Source organism: Pinus tabuliformis, chromosome J (assembly GCF_031772625.1).
Source record: "Pinus tabuliformis cultivar Carrire ecotype Pingquan chromosome J, CPIR1, whole genome shotgun sequence".
In the NCBI taxonomy this organism is placed as follows: domain Eukaryota; kingdom Viridiplantae; phylum Streptophyta; class Pinopsida; order Pinales; family Pinaceae; genus Pinus; species Pinus tabuliformis.
The window spans coordinates 224,563,089-224,585,277 of record NC_142295.1 but is presented as its reverse complement, the minus strand read 5'-3'; the positions used below and the strand labels follow the sequence as shown (position 1 = coordinate 224,585,277).

Genomic DNA, 22,189 nt, shown 5'->3' with positions numbered 1-22,189 from the left:
GTTACGAGTTTTTGATGAAAACCACCTCAATGAGGAAAAAACCCATATCATTAATGTTTTTAATAATAGTGGTTATAGTAGGCACCAATATCTTAGAGCTTTCGTTAAGGATGAAAAAGGTCCCAGAATTAGAAAAAATCTTAAGGATTAATTTTCAGGGGTGCATATTCTGTTTATCTAAGGGACCACGAACATGATTGCAAGGATCTTGAAGAAGCATAAGGTTCCTTTGACATTTAGGCCCCTAAAAACTATTCGAAGCTCCCTAAGGTCGATGAAGACCATGTGAACCCTAAAGATGGGAAAGGTGTTTATGTCATCTTATGCTCCTGTGGAACTTTGTATATTGGTGAAACTAGCTCAATAAATTTGAGGATTCATGAGCATGCAACCTACATCAAACATGGAAAGAATCACTCCTCCACTTTGGGTGAACATGTAGAAAATCCAAAACATCACATATGCATTGAAGAGGCTAGGGTCATTGCAAGAATTGATCATTTCCATTAGCATAAGTTTAGGGAATTAGTGAAAATTAAAAGGAGGAATATCAATCTGAATAGAGACGATGATTGGAGTATTAACATGTGTTGGATCCTTGCCCTCTCTTCCTTATTTCTTCTTAATATAATACATTTTTAGTTGTTGTTTATATTATTATTTTATTTATTAGTTTTATTCTTGGAACAATTAAGTTTGACCATATCATTCTTTTTTAGTTATTTCTATAACACCTTCCTTTTGATTTAAATAATAATAATAATAATAATAATAAATTTAATTTGATTCATGATTTCTATTTATTTTATTTTATTTTTAAATTTGTCTTCATTTTTTTAGTGCTATTTATTTTATTTAGTTAGTTTAAGTTATTTCTATATGACCTTCATTTTCCTTAAAACATTAATAATTATGATAATAAAATTAATTTAATTCATTATTTATAGCTATTTGTCAATTGTTAATAAAAAAAATGTTTGTTAATCAATAATAATTGTTTAGTCAAAAGTAGTTGTTATATTATAAAGACTAGAAAACATCTCTCTATATATATTTAATCTGATGCCAAGATCTAGTTCTTCATCCTATCCTTAAGATGGAACACACTTGATGGTACGAAACACGTCGACAAAATCATTCTCTTATGTGATTTTCACCGAAAGATTTATTAACATACAAGTTATGAATCACAAAAAATTTAATTCATAAATTATTAATATAATATTAAAATTATAATAATTATAATTATGGTTATAAAATCAAAATGAATTATTATAATATTAGAATTAAAATTATGATTAATATTATAATATTAAAATCATTAATATTCTATTAAATTTATAATAATTATTAATATAATATTAGAATTATAATAATTATTAAAATATAGTAATTTTAATAATTATTACTATTATAATATTAAAATTAATTATGATGATATTAAAATTAAAATTATTAAAACTATAATAATTGTTAATATAATATTAAAATATTATTAAGATTATTATTAATATTAAAATATTATTAAAATTATTATTATTATATTACTATTTTCTTTTGTATTAAAGAAAACTTTAACTATACTGCTCTATGTTTATGATCTCCACACATGATTTACTTCATTGTCAACAATTGGTGATGTAATTCAATACCTAGCATGTATTGGTTTGGAGTGAGCACTTATCATATTGTGACCTTATTATTTGAGTTTTGGTGGCAACTTTACTGTCATTGTTGCCAAAATAGCTAATTTACTTTTACATGGAGATTTATTTAAAATTAGAGAGTCAATCAACTGAGCATTGAGTCAAGTCGAGTTAATTCATTATCAAATTTAGTGTGTGGTTGCATGTCAAGTCATTTTATGTGAGTTGCTAGTTGGAAAAAGTTAAATACCCTTCACCATTTTCATTATAATCATCAAGTTGTTGTGTCATCAATTGAAGAGCAACATCTCCTATGGTTTGTGTGTGTTATTTATTGTTTATCCTTTTTGCGTTTCCACCAAATTGGCATTAGAGCACTAGATGGTTAGGTATGTCTTGCAGCATATCTCACCTCAGAGTGTTAGGATATGTAGCTTATGCACATGTGGCTAAACAACTAAGAGGCAAATTGGATGATAAAAGTGAGAAATGCATATTTACTAGTTATATTGTGCAATCAAAAGATTACAAATTATATAACCATGTAGCCAAGAAGACCATAATTAGCAAAGTTTTCATGTTCAAAGAACAAGAGTCATGGAATGTGACTAAAGACAAAAAAGTTCATGCATGAGTGCCATTGATGGAAGAAGATGATGTAGCAAAAAAGAAGCAACAAGAATCACAGGTGAAGATACCAAACTAGCTGTCTAATATAGTTGTTACTTAATAATATTTGTTTTTAATATATTAATAAATTAATATCATAATTTAACTATTATTGTTCAAATATAGGCGCTAATTGAAATTATGGTATCTACATTTCTCTCTATTTAAGTCTTTACCATGGTTTGCCTCTTCATCGTGTCTTGGCAATGAACCGCACTTGTTGGTTTGACACGCTTCGGCCAAAAAGTTCTCTTATGAGATTTTTACCGAAAGACTTTTCTTAAAAAATGTGTTATTTAATATTAAAATTGGTAAATTTTTGGTCAATATTATCCATTTAGTTACATATATATGTATATGTAAAAACTAAGTGAATTTTTAATCAAATAAGAAGTCCAAAATTTCACTCCAAAAATTTTCCTTTCATTAAATATTCACCCTCCAAAGCTCAATGAATTTGCTACAGTTAAGTCTACAACAATAATTTAACGATCATATAAATATAATTGATTTCATGATAAATCATTTGTCCAATGTTGGTATAATTTAATTCTCAAATAAATGGAGACAATTTCTAATGAGCCTAGGTATTGCAACAAGAATGCTACAACTCCCAGGTCTACCAAATTTAGTTATCAACCCGGAGTTCGTATAAGCTTGGAGGTGACTGTGCTATATACACAAGTAGAATTAAAGGTACTGCTTGTTGTCACTGCTCATTTGGCAAGAGACCCTAGGGGTTCCAAGCCAGACTTCTATAAGGTCAGAATAAGCTTGTTTTTGATGGAAGGAGAGCAAACATAGTCTATGGGAGAGGTGTTCTACTGCATAAATGATGAAAAGAACATGTAAACCTGAATCACCATAACCTAATTAATCATGGAAACAACTAAACTAAGCAGAATTTCTAAACAACACTAATCTAATGCTAACTATCTATGTTGCAAAAGTAAAAGAACATAAACCTAGACTAAGGGGTGAAAAATGGAAGTGAGGCTAAGTTTGTGTTTAGGCAGAAGAGCAATTGGAGGTCAAAATGGTGAAAAAAAGACCTGAGAGAGCAAAAGTGCATGAGGACCGTTGGATCAGACGGGTGAAAGGCGAATGAATGACTGATATCAAATCAGAGGATGGTACGTAGGCAAATGGGCAGACATGGTGGACTAACAGGATGGATGACTAGGATTATATTGTAGAGGTGATCGACAGATGAACGACAGAGATCAACCAAGCTAGTTGGTGACCGTGTGAGGTGGTAGCCATTGGATCAAGAGACAGATCGACGGTGGAGAGTCAAGGTGATAAAGTGATTGGGTGATGTGACAACCGTCAGATCTGGCAGGGCAGATCGACAGTGGAGATTGCAGAGTGAAAAGAAACATGTGGAAATGATGAATGAGTTTGGAGGGCAGTAAGATATATTTGGCGTGCCCTCAAAACATAGGTTGTATTTCGAAAATTCACGCGATTAGCCTCCCCGAGCGACACGTAGCATGGGGAAACTGCCCATAACACATTCTCTCAGCCCGATAATAGTTAGAAGGAAATCCACATGACATGCCGTGAGGGCCATCGGATATGGAAAGGCAAATCTACGACAGAGATGTGACTGAGCAGGTTGGTGAGCGGGTGAGTGACAACCATCTGATCTGACAAGCCAGATTGACGGTGGGGATTTAAAAAGTGAAATGTCAAACTCGGAAAGGAATTTGAGTGGTGATTGGACGATTTGGCTTATGAAAGGCGTTCAACGGTTTAAAAACCATTTGAACATGAATTAACAGCTCTTTGCTGAGCATTTCAGGCTGAAGGAGAATGACAGTATCAGTGAGGTCTTAGGGAGAGGGTGATGGTCTAAATGATAGAAAGTGCGTAAGTGACCATGAAATGAACCAAGTAATGATATGACGAACCATGTGACTGTATTAAACAAAAAACTCTATGAAAACCAAAACCCTACGTTTTCGGGGTTGTTGCAAGGTTTCTTCCTCACATCATGGTCCCAGAGGGAGGATGTGAGGTCGAGACACCTGTGAGCATCCTGATGGATCTTTTCCTTGCCAACCTATTGATTAAATGAAAGCATAAATAGAACAAACTGAAACATAACTAATCTGTTCTGCACCAGTGTAATGAAATTGCAACTATTCAAGCAAATGAATAGAAAACAGGAAGCTACTTAAGTCAATGAGTAGGAAGGCCATAAATTTGTGCTGAACCACTAGAATGAACATGTATCTACTTAACCAAATGAACAATCAAACCATGCATCTATGTTAGTGCTGTAATGGAAATGAGCTACTCAAGTGAATGAATAGAAAGCATGAATCTATAGTGTTGTTTTAATGAGAATGCATTTTATTAAGAGAATGGACAGAAATCAGGAAGCTATGCTAACATAACAATACAATAAAGAGGAGATTTAGCTGCTAGGGTTAGGCCCAAACCCAAGATCTTCAGCCCACTACGTTAACTCAATGCTAGCTCAAATCAAAACTAATCTCCATTATCAAAGAACACTCTACTACATCAAACTGTTACAAGTCAAAAGGTTCGAATACTTGCTAACTGCCTGACTAACTATTGGTTAACTGCCAAAAAAACTAGCTAAAAAAATTGAGGTCCTAAGCCTCTCTATTTATACATTTGAAGTCTCAATGACTTCCCTCAAAATTAGGGAGGTACAACTCCAAAATTAATGGTAGCTTGTCCTTTCACTTTCACTAGCTTGACTGCCTTCTAGTAGGGAGGTTGCTTGTACTTCCACTTGCTTGGCTATCTTTTAGCACTCCTAATTTGGTTGTGTGTACTTTTAGCTGATGGAGGGATATTTGAATGGATGGGCAGTGAATGAGGAGGGTTTACCTCCTATAATTCCTCTCCCTTGTCTTATCCGATTTTTTACCAAGGTCTTTTACCATAATTCCTTGCTTTTACCTTTTATCCCCGCATTACATGAACATTAGACAACAAAGAAAAATATCCAACTCTAACTCAATTCATAAGAAAAATATAATCAAAAGTATGCAATAAGTTGTGAGAATAGTTGGTTTGACTAAGCTAGGAGGTGAATTAAGGCCAATTAAGGCCCATATAATTACTCAATGATGAGACTCATCATCACCCCCTACTGAAAGTGTTGCTCATCCTCTAAGAAACTTAGTGGCTCTGGTAGCCTTTGTGACATATCATTCTTTTGTTCTGGTCCTTTCTCCTTGTTTATAGCAACCTACTTTCCTTTCTTCTTCTTCCCATTGATACTCTCTAATATTCAAGCTAGGTGGTAGTGTTTCATCTCTTTTAGCAATAATGTATATTATAATTTCTTATCATCTTAAACATATCCTCAAAATGTATACTTGCTTGCCTTTGAGCAGCAAGATATCTGAGTGTCAGCTGAGGATCATTTTCAATTAAATTATTGGTGCTAATTAAGGCCATGGGATTTTGATTGTTCAACTGCTTCTTTTTCCATGAAGCCACTTAGATCTTGTGTTTCTTGCTGCTTGTTCTTCTTTGTTTCAATGTCTTCTTCCTCTTCTGTTTCAGCATCATGTTCCTTTGTATTAGTGTCTTCTCCATCCATCTCATCCCCCTTCTAGCTCTGTATGTGTTGTTTCTTGTTTTGTCTCCTCCTTACTAACAGAAGAACTAACACCATAAATGAAGTTTTTGACATTGTCCTCTGCTGGTAAGTCATTGAAGACTGTACATGTTATAGGGATCTTGAGGTTTTGGAGGGCATGGCTTTTTTAGAGCAAACTGACCACCTCTTTATTTCTTAACCTTTACAACTTTTGATCAAATGATGCAGATGAGTGAGTGAGTAGGATACTTAACTGTGGCCTTAATGCCATGCTGTAAGTGTCAAAGATCAGAGGCACTGCTGATGGTCAGTCCTCTTTCTCTTCTGTTGTCTGCTGTACAAAGGGAGTAGGAGTGTGTGTGAACGAAGGGATGATGGTAATGGATGGGGTGATGCTATGGAAAACATAATCTTCTCCTGAATTGAAGTAGTGAAGTGAAAAAAACAATGCAATTTATGGAGGGATGCATGGTAAGGAGTGGGGGAGATGAACATATGTGAGGCAGGGCCCCTTTTGGATCTTCTCTTTGCTAATGGTCTTTCTCATCCTCCCACAAATAACAATTAAGTTTTTTTCTTTTATTATTATATCTTTTCTTTGAAAAACACCTAGGCTTCCTCAGAGAGCTTTTCACCTTGAGTATCTGCACTGGGTGCCTCAAGGAAGGTTTTCACGCAGGGAAATTCTTTTTCTTTCATTTTTTTACTCATCCTTGGGTCGCCTCATGGAGGTTTTCAACCCAAAGATGGGATTCAAGCACCTCATGGAGGTTTTCACCTGAATCCTTTTTCTGTTTTTTCTCTTTTTCAGTGACCTGATGAGGGAGGAGCTGAAACTTGCTCCACCATCATCACTATCTTGTTGATGTTGTCAATGAACTCTTGTTTAGATGAAGGCCTCTTGTATAATTTCAATTTCCACCAATTAACTAGCAATGGAATGGCTTCTTCATCTATAGTCTTGATTTTCATTGAACCATTGTCGTGGCATCTTTCCACAACATATGGTCCAAGCCATCTTATTCTTAGCTTGCCTTTGAAGTATTTGTACCTTGAATCATATAATAGTGCCCAGTATCCTTCTTGAAACAACTTCTCCTTAATGTGCTTGGCATGCCAGATCTTCCTCTGAAGCTGAACTATCTTTGTATGAAGGAGGGCCTACATTCTGAATTCATCTAGGCCATTCAAATGGAACAACCTTTCATTTTGTGCATGACTGAGATCTAAATCTAGTTGGGCTGCCATCCTCAATGTTTTATATTCAAATTCAATGGACAACAAAGCCTTTTTCCCATAGACTAGCTCATAGGGGGTAAACCCAGTGGTGGTCTTCCAGGTTGTATTATAGGTCTAGGTGGCCCCAACTAGTCTCTTAGCCAAGTCCTTTCTATTGTGGTTCACCACCTTGGTCAGGATGTTCTCCGGTGCTCTGCTGGTCACCTCCACTTTCCCATTAGCTTGTGGATGATAAGGAGTGGAGGTCCTATGTTTGATCTTGTGTAGTTCTTCGATCATGTTGGAGGTGAACTGGTTGCCTTGGTCTATGACTAGTTCTCTAGGGTGCCCAAATTTGTAGAATATGTTCTCCCTAAGGAACTCAGCCACCTTTTCTTCTATTAATGCCTTGATTGCTTTGGTTTCTACACACTTAGTCAAGTAATCGGTGCACACAATGATGTGATGCTTTTTCTTTGAAGGAGGGTTGATATGCCCAATGAAGTCAATGCCCCACTTGTCAAATGGCTCGAAATTCACTTGAGGCTATAGGGGCATTTCATCCCTTGAAGTCATCTTTCCCATCCTCTGGCACCGATCACACTGACATATTTCTTCACATCCTGATGAAGAGTAGGCCAATAATAGCCTGCTTACAACACCTTGAATGTTTTCCTTTTTGCTGCAAAGTTACCTCCACAAGGCCCATCATGACAGATCAGAAGGATGTCAAAGACCTCCTCTTCCCTTACACATCTCTCAATATTTTATCTAGACCAAGTTTGAACAGATTGCGCCCAATCTAGGTTAAGGGGGCACTCTTCCTGATTATCTTTCTCTTCTCTCTGGATGATAGGTTTCGTGGGAATTGTGGTGAAACCAGATAGTTTGCTATATCAACAAAACATGAGGAGGGCACTGAGATATCAAACAAATGATCATCTGGGAATTGATCATCCACCAGTTCTTCTTCACATGTAGGCAGATTCATTCTATACAGAAAGTCATTTACCAGGCCTATCAACAATAGTTAAACCAAACTACTGCAATAAGAGTAACCATCTTATGATTCTAGCATTTACATCTAGTTTATTCATTAAATATTTAATTGCAGCATGATCAGTATGCACAAATGTCTGCTAGCCTGTAATGTAATTCCTAAACTTGTTCAATGAACACACAATAGCCATGAGTTCTTTTTCTGCCACAATATAGTTTAGCTCGGCCTTTGACAGGTTTTTACTGGTAAAATAGATGGCATATGGAAATTTATCTTCTACCTGTCCTAAGGCTGCTCCTATGGCTTTATGTGAGGCATCAACATGAATGTGAAAAGGGAGGGCCCAATTTGGGCCTCTACGGATTGGTGCAGTGGTTACATTACCCTTTAAAATGTCCAAGGCCTCTTGACAGCCCTTTGACCCTATAAATTCAGAATATTTGGCCGATAAACCAAACAAAGGAGAGGCTGGCTTGCTGCAGTATTTTATGAATCTTCTGTAATATCCAGCTAGCCCTAAGAAACTCCTAAAATCTCTTGTCTTTTGTGGAGGAGTGACCCCTTGAATGATTGTTACTTTGTTTGGGTCCACCTATAGTTCTTGCTGAGATATGGAATGACCTAGCACAGTCCTTTCATTCATTAAGAATTCACATTTTTCTGGGCTGAGGGATAGGTTCATCTCAATGCATTTGCATAATACTTTGCCTAAGTTAGTCAGGGACTCCTAGAAATAACAACCATAAGGTGTAAAATCATCCATGTAGATCTCCACAGGAACTAATTCAACAAAAATACTTAGGACTTCTCTCTGGAAAGTGGCAGGAGCATTGCACAAGCCGAAAGGAAGGACTCTATAGGACAAATTACCCCATGGACAGGTGAAATTGGTCATATCCTAGTCTTCTCGGCAGATTTGGATTTGGTTGTACCCATTGAATCCATGTAGGAAAGAAAACAACTTCTTCCCTGCCAGGCCATCTAGCACTTGGTCAATGAAGGGTAAGGGAAACTGATCCTTCTTTGTGGCCTTGTTCAATTCCCTATAACTGACACAAATCCTCCACTTCCCATTTTTCTTGGACGCTAACACTAAAGGAGAGACCCACTCATTGTGAGAGATAGGGTAAATGAACCCTGCATCTAACAATTTCTGCAGTTCTTCTTTGAATATGTCTTTGAGGGCTGGATTCATTCTCCTTTGTGGTTGCCTGACTGTCTTGCAACCTTCCTTGATGTATATGTGGTGAGTACACAGTGAGGGGTGTACTCCCTTCATTTCCTTGTAGTTCCAAGCAAAGGCTTCTAGGTTCTCTTTCAACAAGTTGTATAGTTGTTCGTCCTCTGAAGTAGAAAGAGATGAATTAATCTTCAAGGTTTTTTTTGGGCCAAATTCTATGGTTTTGGCTTGGAGTGGGTTGGAATCAGCCAAGCATAAGTCAATTTGATTATTTTTTAGTGTTTTGTTTACTTCTTCTTCTAGGGGTAACGAACTAGGAGTTGGACTCTAGAGTAGGTGTTCAATTAAATCATCCTCATCTTGCTCTCCTCCTCCTATGATGGCTTCCAAAGTATGCAGTTCGGCAGAATAAATCTCATCTTCTTCTTCCTCCTACAACCATAAAGGTAAGTCATTTTCTAGGGAAGGTTGAGCAGGAGGGTATAGGACTAATTGTTTGGACATATGCCCATTCTTAGTGGTCATATTCCCAGCTCTGTAGCTAATGTAGGCATTAGATGTGGCCAACCATGGCCTCCCAAGGATGAGAGGGTAACCAGTAAGCTTAGCCTTGGGTTGGAGAACTAGGAAATCTGTTGGGTACTCTCAGGAATCAATGGAGACCATCACATCCTCCACAATTCCCTCAGGGTTGATTGTGGAATGGTCTGCAAGTTGCAACATTGTTGTGGTCTTCCTTAATGACCCTTGGAGGTTAAGCTTGAGCATGGTGTCCTTTGTCATCACATTAATGGCAGCCCTAAGGTCAACTAGAGTGTGAGGGACAATGGTGCAATTGATGTGGACATCAACTACTAGGCTTCCAGGGTCTAGGTATTTTGGACATACTGTATGCCCCAACTTTAAATCAGATAACTGCCCAATGACATTTATGGTAGGGAAATCCATTTTTCTTCTTCTTGGATGCTTAAAGCACTTCTCCTTAATCAATTTACTGTAAATAGGCACATCCTCGATTTCCCGGAGAAGGGGGATCTTTACACATAGGTTTTCCAATTCTCCCAAAAGTTCAATTTCTTCTGGGGTAAGCTCATGTGGTTGGGCTAATATTTTAGGATAGGGTGGATTTTCTTTAAGGTTTCTTTCCCTTTTTTCCTCCTCAACCTCCTTATGTGGAGAGGGAGGTTGGTTATTTGTGAGAATTCTCCCAGATATCAGGTTGATCTCCTGAATTTAAAAAACATAAGCTGCGTATGATGTCTCTCGAGACTATGTTTGATGAGCCTGCCTATTTTTTGGGTTTGGATTTAGCTAGGCAGGCTTCCGGGGTTGCCTAGATGGAGCAGAGTGCAGGAGTTGTGGCTAGGTAGGTGATGGAGGCAATAGAGCTGGAACATTGTTGTATTGGGTCCTCCACCCCTGGGGTGGGGTATTCCACTGATGTTGTGGTTGATTTTAAGGTTAAAATCACTGGTAGGGTGGCTGGGAACGATATTGAGATGCATAGGACCAAGGAGGGGGTGTAGACCAGGAAGGATTGGCAGGGGGTCCCCAAGAAGGTGTAGTTGTGTTTTGGTTGGCTCTGTAATATGCATGGGATGATCCTTGCATACCCTAATGGTATGGTATTGGCCCAGGAGGTCTGTTATTCTCTTGACCTACAAGAAGATACCAAAATACCAAATATGTGAAGAAATATACCCAGAACACAGAACAATAAGAAAGGAAAGGAAGGCAATGTTCACTTGCCTCTTTGAGGGGGCAACCTCCAATAGAGCTAGGCTCAATTACAAAATAAGACACGAAGCTCTCAAGGGGAGTCTCTATCCTTTATATAGGATTCATACATGCAATACCATGGGTCAATACCATGGTTCTTATTAATACCATCTATCTAATACCATGACCCATTTGTAACTAACTGTGGTCCCTTCTTTAAATGCGTGTCAACCACTTACAATTATTAATATGGGCTTTATTGACTCTTTACTTAACTATAACTATGACTCAATCCTATTACATAAATAAGGGGGTTATGGTTGGACCCTATACTTGATATGGTTTGTAGAATTTTGGAGATAATTTCTGACAACCCTTGTCTTTGAGTGATGTTTGCTTATATGGTTGCAGCCTCAAAAATATTTGATCCCCTTCTTGAAATTGTTTTTCTAAACGACGTTGATCTGCCTATTGCTTCATACAGTTTTGAGCTTGATGGATATTTTCTCTGAGGTGGGCCAGCATGGTTGTGTAGTTTTGTAGGAGTTGATCCACTGCTTGTACCTTTGAGCATCCCTTGATATAAGAAGTAGGTGAAGGAGGGAGCTGACCATAAATTGCTTCATACGGAGTCATTTTTGTGGTGGCATGATAGTTGGTGTTATACCACCATTCGGCTAGAGGTAACCACTATACCCATAGATGTTGCTTTTCTTAAGTGAAACACCTAAGGTAGGTCTCCAGACATTTGTTGACTGCTTCAGTTTGACCATCAGTTTGGGGATGATAGGAAGTGCTGAGCTGTAGTTGGGTACCTTGTAGCCTGAAGATTTCCTACCAAAATTTACTGATGAAGATCGGGTCATGATCAGAAACAATGGAAGTGGGCATGCCATGCAATTTGAAGATCTGGTCCATGAAAGATTGAGCTACCAAAGTCGGTGTAAAAGGGTGGGGTAGGGCGCAAAAATGAGCATACTTAGAAAGTCTATCCACAACCACCATGATGACTGACTTGTTGCCTGACTTCAAAAGACTCGTATTGAAGTCCATAGAAACCTCCATCCAGATTGAGGTCAGGATAGGCAATGGGTGTAATGTGCCTAGGGATTTGACTATTTCTCCTTGGTGGCACTGACATACATCGCACTTCGCTACAAAAGTCAGAATGTCTTTTTCATGCCTGTCCAAAAGAATGAACGTCGAGTGCGAGAATAAGTCTTCTAAAATCTTGAATGGCCTGCAGTGGGAGATTAGTGCAACTCTGCCAAAATGCAATTTTTGAGGGTGGATGTTGATGACATCACTACTTTGTCCTTGTAGGGAAGAATCTCATCCTGCCAAGAGTAGCCCATTGTGGAATTTGGATCCTCGTACAATTTATTAATTTGTTGGGAGAGAAAAGGATGTGAAAAGCATTCCTTGCGAGCCTCTTCAATCCATTATGGAATGGGAAGGTAGATTGTGAGTAGGGTGCTTTCCTCCTCATATTGGCGTGATATTGCATCTACTACAACATTTTCGCGCCCTTTCTTGTAAATTATCTCACAATCATATCCCAGCATTTTGGCGAGCCATTTATTTTGTTGTGGCGAGGATTGGTGTTGCTCCAAAAAATATTTAAGACTTTGATGGTCTGTGCGGATTTGGAAATGCCACCCTAATAAGTAAGGTCACCATGTATCTACTACATGTAAGATGGCCATCATCTCCTTCTCTTAGGTAGATTGTCCCTGATTTGTCCCGCTTAGTTGTTAGCTAGTGAAGGCCAAGGGCCGACCTTCCTGCATTAAGACTGCCCAAATACCTGTGCCTACAGCGTCACATTTAATCACAAAATATTTGGTGAAGTCTGGTAGTGCTAATACGGGAGTGGAACACATGGCATGTTTGAGAGCTATAAATGCCTATTGCGCTTCATCATTCTAGAGAAATGAATTTTTCTTGAGGAGTTGAGTGAGGGGTCTAGCAATGCGACCATAATTTTGGACAAATTTGTGATAGTAGCTCGTGAGACCCAAAAATCCTCTCAAGCTCTTTAAGGTCTTTGGTTGAGGCCAATCCTGCATTGGTTGGATCATTTTAGGGTCCACCCTGACACCTTCACGCCCTACAATGTGGCCCAAATACTCAACTTCTTCCATGCCAAAAGAGCACTTGGACATCTTGATAAATAATTTATGCTTCCGGAGCAGTTGCAAGAGCATATCTACATGTTGAAGATGTGTGGCCCAGGTACAGTTGTAGATGAGGATGTCATCAAACAAAACAAGGAGAATTTTTTGGAGATATGGTTTGAGCAAGTGGTTCATGAGGCTCTGAAAAGTTGATGGGGGCATTTCAAAGACCAAATGGCATGACTAGGAACTCATAATGGCCTTCATGAGTTTAGAAAGCAGTCTTTCAAATGTCTACTTCTTTCATGTGAATTTAATGATACCCCGAGCGAAGGTTGAGTTTAGTAAATAATTGAACCCCATTTAGTTCATCTAGCAAATCATCGACAACCGGGATGGGAAATTTATCTTTGACCATCAACTTGTTGAGGGCCTTGAAGTCTGGACACATACGCCATTCCCCGTCTTTCTGGAGCACCATGACCAGAGGCGATGAATAAGGACTAATGCTAGGATGAATGACGCCTGCTTCCAAGAGTTCCTTGATAATTTTTTTAATTTCATTCTTTTGGGTGAATGGATATCTATATGGGTGCACATTTGGTGGCTAGGCCCCTGGGACCAAAGCAATGCTATGATCGTGTTCCCCTCTCGAGGGTGGAAGCTCATGAGGCTTGTCAAAGACTGGAAAATGCTTGTTTAAGATCTGTTGCATCTCGAGATGGATATGAAGAGAGGTGGGTTCGAAGGCTTCGATGGCATTAAATTGGGCTACAACTCCATGGTGGCCGTTTTTTAACAATTTTTCCATCCTATGTGAGTTGATGATAGAGGGATCACCCGCTTGGAGTCCGCGGAGGGTATGTGTGTGGTTTTTCTACTTAAAGCTCATATATAACTCCTCGAAATGCATTGTGATTGGGCTGAGTGTGCGGAGCCATTCAACACCCAAGACAATGTCACACCCTCCCATGTGTATGGAAAACATGTGGGTCTTTAACTAATAATCCCCTATTTGAAGTTTGACATTTTCAGAGTGATCTTCACATTTCATTGTCCCCCCATCAGCAATTTAGACCTGGAAGTTAGAGACTGCTCTGACAAAACAATGCACTACTTCTATGACTCTTTGATGGATAAAGTTATGCATACTGCCACTATCAATCAACACTACTACAGGGCGATGCTTAATAAAACCTCTGAGTTTGTGAGTTTTGGGAGAAGAAATCCCTGCCAAAGTAGGAAGAGAGATAATTGGCTCTTTAGGTACATTGTCTGTTTGGTTGTCTTCATCTTCCTCCTCTAGTTCCTCAAGTGGTGGGGCTTCCTCCGATGAACTGTGATCCGTAGCATCAAATTGAATGAATTTTGGCTCCTTGCATTTATGCCCAGGGGAGTATTTCTCATCACAGTAGTAACACAATCCTTGCTTTCTTCTTTTCACCATTTCCGCTAGTGACACCTTTTGAACCTTGAGTGTTTAGGTAGTGCTTTGAGCCTGGGTGGGGCGACCCTTGGCTATGAAATTTTCGCGATTGGACTGGGCCACTAATGCATGTTCTACTTCCCGACCTTGCAAGCATCCAGCCATGAGGTTGGGTGTTGCAGTCGGATATGGGCTTATATGGCTTCTTTGATACCACTGACAAAACATTCCAAGTAGAACTAATCGTGTAGACCTCCTGTGCACAAGGCTAAGGCTTCAAAGGCTGTAATATATTCGTTCACTACTCCTGTCTGTCAGAGCTTAGTGAGATGACCCAAAGAATTAGATTCATGGTTAAAGCGATTCGTAAGAGTTTTTGCGAATGTCTGCCAATTCATGGGCCTTCCATAGCAATGTTGATGCCACTGCTACCATTGCCATATATCATTGTCCAAGTACATGCTACCCACACTAAGCTAAGATGCATCATCTTTGATGTGATTCAGTGTGAAATATTGCTCCATTTGTGCTATCCATGTGGTCGGATGAGAGCCGTCAAATTTATACATGTCCAGCTTGGGCGGTCATGTTTGGGACTGTTGGTGGTTGCCAAAGAGGTGAAGAGAATTGATAGTCTTACCCTCAATGTTTTGATTCAAAGCATATGCCTCCGAGTGTTCCTTTGACTTGTCCTTTGCGAGTGTGTCCGCTAAGGACTTGAGAGATGAAAGTACTACACCCAACTTTTGTTCAAGGGTGTGATCTTCTCATTGGCCATAGCTTGAGCTCTGGTTTGTACCATGCACGGATTCGGTGTACTTAAAATTTTGGACCACCCGAAATTTTTTACGCTAACAAGTGAATGGTACCACCTAGCTGAGCTCGCCGACCTGTTTCTTATAGGCTAAGTCTCCTATAAGCGTCTGGGGAGGGTCTCAATTTTTTTTTTCTTACTCTGAAAGGAGTTTTACTTCTTGCTTAGGAATACTGCAGTAGTCAAATCCCAGAAAGGTCAATTCTACCTAATGTCCTATGAGAATCAAGCCCAGGTATAGGGGTCCACAAAAATAGTCTGATCTGTCGGCTAATCCTCAACTGCAGAGTATGAGTAGGAATGTGGCAGTGATCGAACCCTTGCTGCTAGATCTAAATGGCAGATCTGATTGTGGCGACTACTACTGAACCTAACGGCTAGATCTGAATGGCAGTTCTGATAAATCTGAATGGCAGATCTGATAGATTTGAATGGTAGATCTGAGAGATTTTAATGGCGAAATTGATTGTTGTGGCTGCGACAGAACCCCACCTGCTAGACCTGATCTGGCAAAGATGATGCTTGCTCTAGAGAGAGACAAGGGAACTATGGTATGAAGGAGTGTCAGGTGCTATAGATTGCAATATACATAAGGGTCTGACAGTAGTACTCGGCCCAATCTTTCAGGGCACTAACAAAGGAGGGTCAACCGTACCTTAGTCGTACAACCTGACTACCCTATCGTATGCGCGAGTAATCTCCCAGAGTGTTGTTCTCCATGTACTATAGAAGCAAGATGGCCGACGGTTTATCTATGGCGAGGTTTCAAGAGAGCCTAGGGGTCTTCGAATATACCCAGAGGGTACTTGGAAGACAGTCCATGCCCGATTCTGTTTAATGTGCTACTACTCGAAGGGGTACCCACAGGGATTACAAGGGAGTCCAACAAGCATGACCACCTCTTGTATTTCTTGCCTGCATGCCTCCCCAAATCTACAGGTGTATGTGCTCAATGACATATCCCATGGTTTAAAGATGCTAGAACACGTCTCTAGCCAATTTTTTTTAGCTAAAAATGGAGATCCCACCAGCCCTGGAAAGTGCTCTGATACCACTTGTTATGCTCTTGACCTGCAATAAAATACCATAATACCAAATATGCGAAGAAATATACCCAGAACATAGAACAATAAGAAATAGCAAGAAGTATTTTATTATTCAGAAAGGAAAGCAATGTTCACTTGCCTCTTCGAGGGGGAAACATCTAATAGAGCTGGGCTTAATTACAAAATAAGACATGATGCTCGTCAAGGGTAGTCTTTGTCCTTTATATAGGATTCATACATGCAATACCATGGGTAAATACCATGGTTCTTATTAACACCATCTATCTAATACCATGACCCATTTGCAACTAACTATGGTCTTGTGAGCCATTTTATAATATCTTAACATAATAATTTAAGTGTTTTAAATTTAATTTTTAGATAATTAGAAAAATATTAATAAAAATATATATATGATTTTAAATTATTTTTAAAGTAAATCAAATTTTATTATATTTATCTAGAGAAATTTTTGATAATAATATGGTATTATAAATATATTAAATTATAATTATATAATTAATAATATTAATTTTTTTCTAAATTTTTTAATATAAAAAACACTATAAATGTATTTTTATAGTTTGATAACTCTTAAAAAGTAATAACTAATATCTTTTCATTTTTTTTTGAATAACAATATTAGTTAAAGAATCTCCAGTCATTATGATGCTTGTTTTTTAGTATACTTTCCAAAATTTTAAGTCTCCTTCCATGTTTGTTAAAAGTTTTACATTTTCTATTATGGTTAACTATTTTAATTGCTTTCCTTTCTTTAGGTTTTTCAAATTACCAAAATCCTTAGATGTGTTAAAACCTATTTAATTTCATTTCGGGATTGAAAATCATGAGTATAATGCTTCCTTAACACTTTGTTCTATCTTCTACCGGCTTTTAGAGGTTAGTATACATTATTTCTTTAATCTTTTGGAGGTTGTGGGTCAAGTGTCCAGGTGAGTATGCTTAGATTTCATCATGGAAAGTCTAACTCATTGAGTTCACAAACTTCATTCTTTAAAATTTCACTCACTGAAGATTACATGGTTAATTTTTTTTCTTGACCAAGAATCATCCATGATCTCCTTTCGTAGGTTCTAAACTTGTATTTTTCTATAAATATATCGTCTTGGCTTTTAACCCTCTTGAATGCCTACCCTCATAAAGTGTGTGGAACTTAGAGGCCATAAGTAAGGGAGGAAATCCTCAAGTAAACATCTTATATTAATCAAAATAAGGCATGCATTGGTCATAATGCAACCACTAGTATGTAGCGCATAACCTCTTATGTGCCAAAATGTGCCCATATCAACCTATTCCATATCTACACTCTTTAATTTTGTTCACCAATCAAAGAATTAAATACTAATCACCTCTTGAAGTTCAATAGGAAGTTTCCATGATAGCTTCCCATTACCACTTATGGGTAGAATTGAGGTAGAATTTCACCCATGCTTGTAAAACCTTAGCATTGTTTTTTAGACAAATTCTAGTTAGTCATTAAATTTTGGATTTCACATGCACAATTCAACAATTTGCATGCACATATCTTGATGGCCATCCCCATGCATGTTCCAAATTCTATAGTTACTCACTAAATTTTGGATTTCACATGCACAACTCAACAATTTGCATGCACATAGATTGATTACCATCCACATGCATGTTCCCAATTCAATGACATATGTGCCCCAATAAAAAAACTCATGATTGGGATCATTACAATGACATGACAACAACAGCATGTAGTATTCCATAAGAATAATAGCCATCACTAATATTGTAACTTAACCACTTCAACAATGACACAAATCCTCTTCTAATTGATACATGTAAGTCCTACTTATGACCTGTACAATATGAAGCATGGTAGCATAGAATTTTTTATTTTCCCTCTCTTTGATAGAGTATTAGTGATAATGAAAGTATTCCCTTAATTTTTCTATGTATTGAATATTTTTAGCATATTTACTCGTGCATTTTCTCCCTGGATTAATTTCTCTAATTCAATTTAAGTTGTATTTTATTTTTTACATTATGAAATTAGAGCATTGATATCAGAAACTTACACTATAAGAATTGTCGTTTGCATTTTCATTCACTCCTCCCCTCTATGCTCATTAGAGCATGATTTAAATAACATCCCTTAAGTATTTAACTCTATTATGTCTTAAACTATTTATATTCTAGATGTAAGAACAAACTATGATAACTCTATTGAAATGTCCTCCATGTGTGTATATATATATATATATATATATATATATGAGATAAGGTGTTGGAGAAATAAAGGATTATGCTTTTCAACCAATTACCTATTTTTATGTTGCAAATTGGTCTCATTGTTCATCTAGCCTTCAATTTTGGGATGCAAGTTTGGGTTCGAGTAATATGAAAATCCATATAATTGAAAGTAAAATCAATGTTGGCTCATTAGATGATTAGATATAGGAATTATATTTTTCACTAATATCTCCTCTACAATGTTAATGTGCTTCTTTCAAAATTTTGTTAATTGAATTTATCTTTACAACTAAATAAAAAGTAATAGTAAAAAATAAAAACATATAAACGTTTGAATTTTTTTTTGAATAAAAGATCAAAACTACATGTTATCAAAATACATAATGTTATTATACCTTATAAGAATGTCTACAATCATCTTCTTGTTATTTGAAATAAATCTATATAGTTACCATATCACTTCATTGACATTTTAAGTAAGAGAATATTTCGTTTATAACTAATTTGGGCTAATTTGGTTAGAAAATAAACACACCGTAATTGAACTAAATAGATGATCGTCCATTGACATTTTAAGGAAGAGAATATTTCGTTTATAACTAATTTGGGCTAATTTGGTTAGAAAATAAATACACCGTAATGGAATTAAATAGATGATCGTCCATTTGAGAGGGAAAGAACAAATAAAATTCATAGTTTCCAATATTATATATATATATATATATATATATATATATATTTATTATTAAATAGATGATCGTCCATTTGAGAGGGAAAGAAAAAATAAAATTCATAGTTTTCAAAATATATATATATATATATATATATATATATATATATATATATTATTATTTATTTATTTATTTGATTTCAAAAATAATTTATTTATTTTTAAGATAGAGTTTTACTTTAAAAATAATAAAAATTATACCCTCATAAAAGTTACTATTCATTCAAATATTCCTTATAGGTCCAATTGGTGGCCATATAATGTTATTGACTAACATGTAGTAATTCACTAAATGCTTAAGGGTGATTTGATTTCCGAGGATTGTTTGTTTTCAAAATAGATTTTTTACATAAAAGTTATACCCTCATAAAAGTTATTCCGTATAGGTCCAATTGGTGACCATATAAATTTATTACATGTAGTGAATCACTAAAAGGTTCTATAAACTTGATGGAGGTTTCAAGAGGGTTTCCAAACTCCAGACCTAATATTGGCTTTAACCATAATAATAATAATTAAAAAAATAAAAAAATTAGAAAAGGTGGGGACATAGTAGAATACCATGGTTATTCCAATATTTTCTACAGAGCCATCATAAACGAGTTCGTCGCTACGCTTTTGTTTCTTTATGTGACAATTGCCACCGTCATCGGGAATGCTAACGACAAGAGTCTGTGTGGAGGCGTGGGCACTCTGGACTTCGCCTGGTCCTCGTGTATTGCACCACTGGAATTTCGGGTGTCCATATTATTATATTATATCGTGATTTTTTCTTCCCTGAATTCGTTGATATTTGATCGGAGAAAACCATGTAATGTTCGTGCAGGTGGGCATATAAACCCCGCGGTCACGTTTTGGGCTGATCGAGCAGTGGTAGCACAGTGCCTGGGTGCAATCTGCGAGGCGGGGATGGTGAAAGCGTCGCAGCAGACCAACTATTCTCTAGGCGGAGCAGGTGCGAATTCAGTGTCGAAGGGATACGGCAATGAAACAGCTCTCACCGCAGAGATAGTTGGCACTTTCGTCTTGGTCTATACTGTCTTCTATGCGACCGACCACAAGAGCAATGCCACAGACGCTCACGTTCCTGTACGTTTGATTTGAAAAATATTTTGAAATTTGATCAATAAAAGGAACATCAATGGTTTCACTTCGCTTTTATATGAAACATTTCTAATATTTTCGAAATCTATAATCAAAATAAGAATAGCCATAGTAAACAATCCCCAATTCCTTCCATTGATTGAATGATACCATTAAAATGTCACAATAATTTGGATAATCACAGTTGTTTGTGTTTGATTTCTTAGATTACATCTGCATTTGAGTGACTCCATGCTGCATTTTGAATCATGGCAATTTGATTTATTTTAACTGTAGTTTTAATAAAATATTGAGAAGAAAATCTGTCTTCTTTTAACTTTGGCCTCATTCAAAGTTGGGTAATATGAAAAGATATAAAAACCTTACAGCAATTTGAATCATCCTTTCGACATGTTTTACTGGGATGTGAACAAACTATTGAGAAAAGGAATCTGCTTATAAAAGTTTAGCTTATTTTATTCAAAGTAGGGCAAACTGAAAAATTTAAAAGTTTATTCTATTCAAAATAGGCAATCAGTAAGTGGCATCCTTATTCATATTGTAAATTTGGAAAATATCTAGAAATCTGAAGAACAACAATGAGGTTAAATAATTAACCTGTCCATCAGACATGGAATAAGTTCAACTGAATAAGTTCAGCATTCTTTTTTATTGCAAATTCGGATATATATATATATATATATATATAAACCTAAGAATCTCAATTTCACATTTGTTAAATATCCCAAAATTTGAAGAATAACAATAAGGTCAAACAATTAACGTGTACCTCAATATAAGTTCAACACTTTCAAATTCTAAACCTATCCAACTACAAATTCCAGAAATATAAAAAAGATATAAAAAGAAATATCCAAAAGATATAAAAACCTAACCAGCATGCGTGATAACCAGCTTAGTATGTGAGTTTCCACTCTTTGCACAATGACTGGTGAATTGACCACGGTATGAGATAACAGGTTCCGCGCTCTGCCCCTCAGATTCTGTGCTATAAACGAGAGAGACCGTAATGTTCTCCGTGGAGGTGGGATTTACAGTCGGACTATTTCGTTATTAAATGGCGTGTGAGCCTGGCCCTGGACGATTTTTATACCAGTTTAGGCTATCTGGTGCTGAATTCCATCGGAAGCTTTCCAGTAGTTACTTTATTATTATGTATACACTGGTTATCTTATGCATTAAAAGATGTTAATATACTGATTGGCTCAAGCTTTGGCTTCGCTTTCAATTGGATTTGCTGTACTCATGGTACATTTGGCAACCATTCCCATCACTGGACGGTCATTTATCCTGCGAGAATCTTTGGAGTAGCCGTGATTTATGGCCAGTCTGGGACGACCAATTTGTTGGAAATAGTAACTATTCTCATCAGAATTAACAGCACTGATGAAAGAAGAGATAAGCTTTAGTGCACTCTAAATTAAGATTGTGAGTTAAATGTAAATCAAGTTGGTACTGTGGGTTAATTGAGTTAAGTGTGAGTTAGATTGAGTTCAGTTTATATTTGGAGAAGTCAAAATTTAGTGTGTATGTTAAGTTATTTTGGACAAATAGTTAGTCTAAATAGTTTAAATACCTCTCACCTGATTTATTGTAATCATCAAATTTTGTGTGATAAATTGAATAACCACAAATTATTCGAGTATGTCAATTTTTGTGTTTCTCATATCTGTTTTTCCAATAAATTAGTATC

At 36.8% G+C, this 22,189-nt stretch overlaps 1 pseudogene; it reads left to right on the top strand.

Moving 5' to 3' along the window:
* Positions 1-3,893: 3,893 nt before the first annotated feature.
* LOC149226529 (putative aquaporin PIP2-8) lies at positions 3,894-21,905 on the top strand (annotated as a pseudogene).
* The last annotated feature ends 284 nt before the right edge of the window (positions 21,906-22,189 follow it).